The sequence below is a fragment of the Erythrolamprus reginae genome, chromosome 1 (assembly GCF_031021105.1).
Source record: "Erythrolamprus reginae isolate rEryReg1 chromosome 1, rEryReg1.hap1, whole genome shotgun sequence".
NCBI lineage: Eukaryota > Metazoa > Chordata > Lepidosauria > Squamata > Dipsadidae > Erythrolamprus > Erythrolamprus reginae.
This window is the reverse complement of record NC_091950.1, coordinates 164,145,646-164,153,628: the sequence shown is the minus strand read 5'-3', so window position 1 is coordinate 164,153,628 and position 7,983 is coordinate 164,145,646.

The window sequence follows — 7,983 nt, the reverse complement described above, 5'->3', positions numbered from 1 at the left end:
ATTGTGTTTGACCTTGGGGGGGGCAGAATGGGTGTGGCCAGGGGCCAAGGCAAGGTCATTGTTACTTGTATTGGGAATTACTTTATTTAGTATTAGAGTTGAAAGGGACCTTGGAGGTGATCAAGTCCAACCCCCTGCTCAAGCAGGAAACTCTACACCACTCCAGCCAGATGGCAGTCCAATTTCCTTTTGAATGTGTCAAGTGATGGGGCGTTCACAACCTCTACTGGCAGACTGTTCCACTGGTTGATCGTTCTCACCATCAGAAAGTTCTTCCTTATTTCCAGGTTGAATCTCTCCTTGGTCAGTTTCCATCCATTGCTCCTGGTATGGCCCTCTGCCCTGGAAAATAGTGTGACCCCCTCTTTTATGTGGCAACCACTCATATATCTGTATACTGCTATCATGTCCTCTCTGGCCCTCCTTTTTGCTAACCTATCCATGCCCAGTTCCAGCAACCTCTCTTCGTATGTCTTGGTTTCCAGTCCCTTTATCATTTTAGTTGCACTTGTGATGGCCTAAACCCTCTGCCAGAGAAAATGGGTTCTCAAGCTCCATTTTTGGCTCTGATGGCCTCCTGCAACCATCTGCCAGTGAAAATGGGGCTGTGGCCCTCCTGAGCTCCATTTTCACTGGCAGAGGCGTGGTGGCCCTGTCCTTTGCTGTTTCCAGAGCCACATCTAAGCATCCCATTAGCCGGAACTGGCCCTGAGGTCAACTAAAAACAAGCTTCTATACTGTGGGTAAAAGTTTCTCCACTTCAAGGGTCAATTTCATTTATTTATTTAAGGTTTTCTGTTGCCCACTTTTGTTTCATTGCTTTGTGAGGCTTATAAACCTAAATATATACAATAAAATAATTTATAGTCTGCTGAAGTGCCATCAACCTGGTTTTTCAGAAATATTTCACTGGGAGATTTCAGCCAAAGAAATTTCAGTCAATTCCCCCATCAAGCTGATTTTTTATTTATTATGTGGCATCTTCTGGAACTACAGTCAACCTCACCCTATTTTATCCCAAGACACTTTCAGTTCCCAAAGCACCTTGATGGGCTCACTGAAATAGCTAACCTTCAGATTATCAACACGAGCATCCCCAATAGCAAATACCCCAAGAACAGGGATATCAGATGCATGAACCAAAGCTTCACCTCATCATCACCAATATAACTTTACCCAAAGCCGAAGAAGGCATCCTGGAAAATAAAAGAATAATCTTAGAATTCAGGAGAAGCCAATGCAATCTGAAAGTCAGAAAGTGCTACTTTTAAAATATCAAAATATGATTTATATTGCTGTATTTATGCAATTTAACCTTTTTTGAGTTAAAAAAAACCCCAAGAAAGTTATTACAAATTGTCATTAAATTTGTCATTTAGTAGTCTAAGTTGATTTAATAATTTATTCTGATTCTATGTGTGTTATAAAATCGCTCGGTCTTCTTTTTTTGAGAAAAAAATATATTAAACTCCAGGGACAAGAGAAAATTTGCATTTTTATTTCTTAGCATTTTATTTCTTTCTAAAAAGGAGATTTCTTTCAATTACAAAAAGGTCAAAACTTCTACCATATATTATCAGGAGGTGGCAGTCATGTTTGCTGAAAGAACTCAACATGGATAGGAGGTGGAAACCCTCTGAAGGAATTCAAACAGAATGCTTGCAGTTCTCTCGACAGAGATAACAGCAGCTTGAATTAAACAGGATCAGCTCTTTAAAGACTATTAGACACACTTAGTAAATAATTTATAATTATAATTCAGGAGCATACATTGTTGACAAAATGTTAAGTGCCTAACTGTGAAGGATTTTGTAGGAAAATGATTTTATTTGATCATTAACAGCGCTTTTCATCCATAGTCCTTTAGAACTTCAAGCTAGTCATCAGTTGTCACACTTCTGTGAGATGTCATCTGAAGCAGTAGTCACCCAACTAGTGGTCCTCAAGAAAATGTTGATGGTCTGCAGGAAAATTATTTGCATTTTTTTGTATTGCACTAATTTGGGCATCCTCAAACTACAGCCCCTGGGACAGATACATGCAATGAATGCTTGTATTGCTGCAGAGAGTCTCCCCCTTTGGGGTCTTTTTGTGTAGGCCAGAGAGAGACAGAAATTTTGATTTGGGACCTGCTTCAAACTCCTGGTGTGGGGCTTGGGCAAAGGATGGAGAGAAGTGCTGCTGGTAGCAAAGAACTGGAGGGCTTTGTTCCAGTGAGACTATATCATGGCCTGGAACTGGCTGATCATCTCAGCTCGCTGAGCCTCCAGGCACTCGCACCTGGCCTTGCACTCCCTTAAGCAGAGCAAAAGCTATGCTCCTCAGTGAGATGCTTCTGCTGAGCCTCCTTCTTGGCAAGATCCAATTTGAACTAAGCCAGATGTTTTGCCAACTCTTTCTCATAAGGGCTGCTTAGCTCCAACAATTGCTTCCTGTAGGAAGCCTAAGGAGCCAAGGCGGAGAGACGAGGAGTTCCTGGGAGGGGAGAAGCGACGAGAGGACAGGGAGGTGTCCCTCAAGTAACCTTGAGTTAGTCACACTGAGGGAGACACCCCAATATAGGCATTTTACTATATACCCAGGGGTGGGCTACTGCCCAGATGGGGGGAAAACACAGTGGGGTAGCGGAAATGGAGCGCTACCCCAGAGTACCCAATTTGCACTGAAAGATGTTGAAAAAAAATGCAGGTCGTCCTGCATAAGCCATGCCCACAGTGTGGTAGTAAAAATTTTGGTAGCCCTTCCCTGATTAGCTCAAGATTGTAAGTTATCATAAATGCAAACTTTGTACTTTTAACTTCCTCTTTTCTATAATCTCTTTGCTGATGGAAAAGATATTGCTTATGGAAACACTCATAAGCACGAGAATATGCAAAACTTGCAGATGGTGTAAAGATACGAATATATTTGCATTATTCAATATACTTGTGCTGATGGAATATGTATTTGGCGAACTTCTGTTTTCCCTGAATCAATTTCTCCTTTTTCTTTATAAGGACATATTATTCTGTATTAATTCTAATTGGTTGAAGCAATGACATACCTTGTCCCTCCTACCCTTCTGAAAAGGTATAAAACTATTTGTTTAGCTATCAATGTTCAGACATTGTTTTTCTATCTTCGGAACCTGATGCATGCATCAGTAAACCTGAATTACCCAATATCCTTGTGGTCTCCATTCCCTTGACTGGTAACTGCTTCTTGCTGCAACAACACCCACCCAGCCGGTCATTAGGCAGATCATATTAGTGGTCCACAGGATTTAAAATTATGAATTTAGTGGTCCTTGAGGTCCGAAAGTTTGAGGATCCCTGATCTAAAGCAATGTGTGCCTGTTATGTAGAAAGCCAAGAGGAGAAGGAAGCAAATATAGCCAATTCTGTGATGGTGTTGCTATTAAGTTTCAAGTTTCAAGTTTTATTGGATTTATATGCCGCCCCTCTCCGAAAACTCGGGGCGGTTAACACCAATCATAGACAGTATACAATAATAATCCAATACTAAAAGCAGATTAAAACCCCTTAATATACAAAACCAAATACACATACAAACATACCATGCATACCATAGGGGGAGAAGAGATCTTAATTCCCCCATGCCTGGCGGCAGAGGTGGGTTTTAAGGAGCTTACGAAAGGCAAGGAGGGTGGGGGCAATTCTAATCTCTGGAGGGAGTTGGTTCCAGAGGGTCGGGGCCGTCACAGAGAAGACTCTTCCCCTGGGTCCCACCAAGCGACATTGTTTAGTTGGCGGGACCCGGAGAAGACCCACTCTGTGGGACCTAACTGGTCGCTGGGATTCGTGCGGCAGAATGCGGTCCCTGAGGTAATGCTCTACTTGCGTGATATTATTTATATAATCACTTGTGAAGAACAGTACCTTGTTTGCTTGTATAGGTATGATCTGCTACTTTCCCTAAAGAAATATCAAATAACGCGAACTGTACTTTGAAGGGAGAAATCCGAATACACTTACTATTACAAGTTTGGTTTAATCTACTGTAAGTACCTTGGGTGAAAAAATTAATTTCCTTTTCTCCTAGAAAGTTTAGGAAGTAGCTAATCATGAAAGTTCAGGTTTGTTACAGCCACTTTACTGAGTTACATAATATTACATGCAATGTAAAAATGAAAAATACATAGAGATACTTTATTAGGGCCTGTATCTTGTAAATCAAAGCTATATTATAGGTAGAGATTATAGGTGACCAAACCATTTGAGATTTTACTTTGGGATGCAGAATGAGTGGCAGATATAATTGGCTTCTGAATAATCTGCACCTGTTTCTTAAAATATAGCAAAGCAACAGTCAGCAAACTGGGCCTTTTTGTGCTTTCTAATTATTATTATTATTATTTATTAGATGTGTATGCCGCCCCTCTCTGTAGACTCGGGGCGGCTCACAACACAATAAAACAGTTCATAACAAATCTAATAATTTACAATTTAAAATATAAAAAAAAACCATTATTAAGTAGACATACGTACAAACATACCATACATAAATTATATAGGTCCGGGGGAGATATCTCAGTTCCGCCATGCCTGACGACAAAGGTGGGTTTTGAGGAGTTTATGAAAGGCAAGGAGGATGGGGGCAGTTCTAATCTCTGGGGGGAGCTGGTTCCAGAGAGTCGGGGCCGCCACAGAGAAGGCTCTTCCCCTGGGGCCCGTCAAACGACATTGTTTAGTTGACGGGACCTGGAGAAGGCCCACTCAGAGATATTCTGGTCCGATGCCATGAAGGGCTTTATAGGTCATAACCAACACTTTGAATTGTGACCGGAAATTGATTGGCAACCAATGCAGACTGTGGAGTGTTGGTGTAACATGGGCATACCTTGGGAAGCCCATGACTGCTCTTGCAGCTGCATTCTACACGATCTGAAGTTTCTGAACACTTTTCAAAGATAGCCCCACTGGTGCCATGCGGGGAGGGGCTGGGTTGTTGCCCCTGGATGTTCCTCACTCGTCACATCTCCGTAGATGTCCGCAGCTGTCCTCCGCCACTGGCAACAAGTCGCTCCCATCTCAACCTCGGTGCCAGTCTCTGCTCCTCTGCCTCACCCCCTGGCCTCCACCGCCTCTGCACCGGTCACTCTCACTCACCGGGGCCAAGCCGGGAGGCTCGGTTTGGCAGTGGCTCACCGCTTTTCCAACTCCTTTCTTCTCCTTCGGTGTTTTGTATTCTACGTCTGGCACAGCCCCCATCTTCCACGCCCCAGCTGATCGCTTCTCGATGCCGTAATCTCTCTCGGCACCCCTACAAACAGGGCGGAAGCATTTCATTTCCAACCCTCAAGGCGGGGGGACACAGCAGCAGATGGACTTCAGGCCATTTCCAACCTGGACTGATTCATTTCTGACAATTTTTCACCGTCGTTTCAGAGTAGTGGCAGACCCACCATCTCCTCACCGCTCGCACCGGAACCGGATGTTTCCAACAATGGTTACTACAAGAGCACAATGGGGATATCATTTTTCTATAAAATTAATATTCCTATGTTAACATTTGGAAAGGGCAAACTGTTGCATTTTTGTCCAGAGTGGTAGCTAAAAATGTGACGGTGGCAAAGCTACAAAGTCTCTTCTCTTCTCCCCCACCCCACCTCAATCCATCCCTTTTATACATTTATTGCAGTTTTGTATTATACTTTAGAATATGCACAGGCTTTTGTCTTTTTGTTTTCATTTTTCTCTCTGACACCTTAGCACATATAAATTATTTACTGGTCTATTTTGGGGCCAAGCCTTATTATAATATGTATGTATTGTCACCTGTATTTCTTTGCACTCAATATAACCTTTGTGTCTGAAATCTGACAACCCTTTTTTTCTTCATGATAACAGTGAAATACCATCTTCCTAGGAGACCAGCCCCACCCCCACCCCCATTAGAGGATACTCTTTTCTTTACATCAGCCTAGATTTTTATTTATTAGATTTGTATGCCGCCCCTCTCCGAAGACTTCCAGAAGAGAAAGTGATCATTGGAGAGCAAATGTCAGGAAGAGGGGGTCAAATGAGGAATTAATCTGGAATAATTATATAAATACAAGAGGGCAAAATCTGCTTCCCACCTTCCTTGAATGTTGTTGGACTTTATCTAGTTGTTCATGCCTAACCCTGATGCTGCCTTAGCATTGGTTCCTTCCCAGAGTCCGTCTTAAGAGCCCATGAAAGAGACTTTCTTAATAGAAGTCCATGTCACTAAAGGCTGTTTATGAATTAAAGGCATGCCAAACCTGCCTCATTTAATTTTTGTTCCCAGTGCCTTTGGATCAATTGGCTTCTTCATCTGAACTCATTAACCAGCTTTATGTCTAGCTGTTGAAGATGAATTCATCCAACAGATAATTTTTAAAAGAAGCTTATAAAGATATATAAAAGGCATCCCTAGTGCAGCAAGTAAAATGCTAAGTTGGGTAAATCAAGCGAACATTTCATTCCAGATTAGAAAACTGGTGCTACAAATGATCACTCATTAAAAAAAATAGATTTACCTGCATTTGATATGACTTGAGTGGAATTTACCTCAATCCTTGATATATTTCAAACTGCCAAAATCTAATAGAGAGAATAAATAGTGACACACATATAATGTCCCAACTTATGCCTGGGGTTAGTTGGTGGGGAGGCAGATGATCTGTTGCAAGATAATTCATTGTGGGTGAATCATCTTAGTGTTACAATAGCTTGCTAATAATGCCAGTGTTATGTTTTGTCTTTAAAAAAAATTAAGCAAAGTGAGATCATTTCGGCCAGTTATGGTTTAATTGCAATATTCATGTTGTAAAGCTCAGTCAAGTTAGATAGAACCAGTTCTCCTATGCTGGCTTGTGTGGTCAAGAAAGTATGTTTCTCCTCTTCCTCATTATGGTGAATAAACAAGCTGAACTCTTGGAGAGATGTTCCTTTAAGTTTCAAGAGGAGAGGCGCATTGTGCTCTGTTTCCTGATGACTGAATGGCAATGTGAATGAATAATGAATGAGCCACAAAGAATATTGTATAATAATAATTGACAAAATGACATGACGAAGGTTTGATAAAAGTTTCATTGGGTCTCATCAGCTTCTTTCATTTTCCTTTAAGATGATTTCATTTAAGCTAGTTGTTCCTTGCACTGTGTAGGCTCACACTGACTGATGTTCTTAAATTACTTATAGCACGGTCTCTTTTATGTCTTTTCTTAATTAGCAATTTGCTTTTGGAGTTGTAGCCTGATAAGTATCACTCCACTGATAGAAAACCCTTTGAACCAGTAAAGATTATCCTGTAGGGATGGAGGCAATTTCTCCCCTCCCTGCGATCTGCCTCCACCCTGTTTGAAACAGACTTGCAACTTTATTGTGCAGGTTTGCGGTAGCTGCAAGGGAATGCAGAGAAAGGGACATGGAACAAGAGCTTCCTTATTTTGCCGCTTATGGAAGCTTATGGTCTGGATTGAGGTCTCCTTTAGCCAAGAAATACCCATTTGGGTGTAAATAACTTTTCTTAGCTTGAGACAGTGGTGGGTTGCTCCCAGTTCAGATCAGTTCTTAGAACCAGTAGTGGTAGTAGAATGAGGCTCCATCCACATGCCCAGGATGCTTCTGTGATTGTGCATGCATGTGTTTTTTGTAAATAGCAAAATCCAGTTGGACTTATGTGTGCTCCATAGTACTTTACGGCACTCTCTGGGTAGTTTACAGTTTAGAAACATTATTTGCGTCCTGTCCCCAACAATCTGGGTCCTCATTTTACTGACCTCAGAAGGATGGAAAACTGTGTCCACCTTGAGTCCCATCAGGATTGAATTTCTGGCTGTGGGCACAATCCATCTGCAATACTGTTTTCTAACCATTGTGCCACCAGGTCTCTGGTGTTTGGGCTTATACTCAAAAAATAGCTGGAGGCCCATTCAGAGTATTTAAAGGGGAGATTTTAAAGATGGCTTTAATCATGCATTTGACTTTTTTAGCCTTCTCCCTTGACACGGTTGCC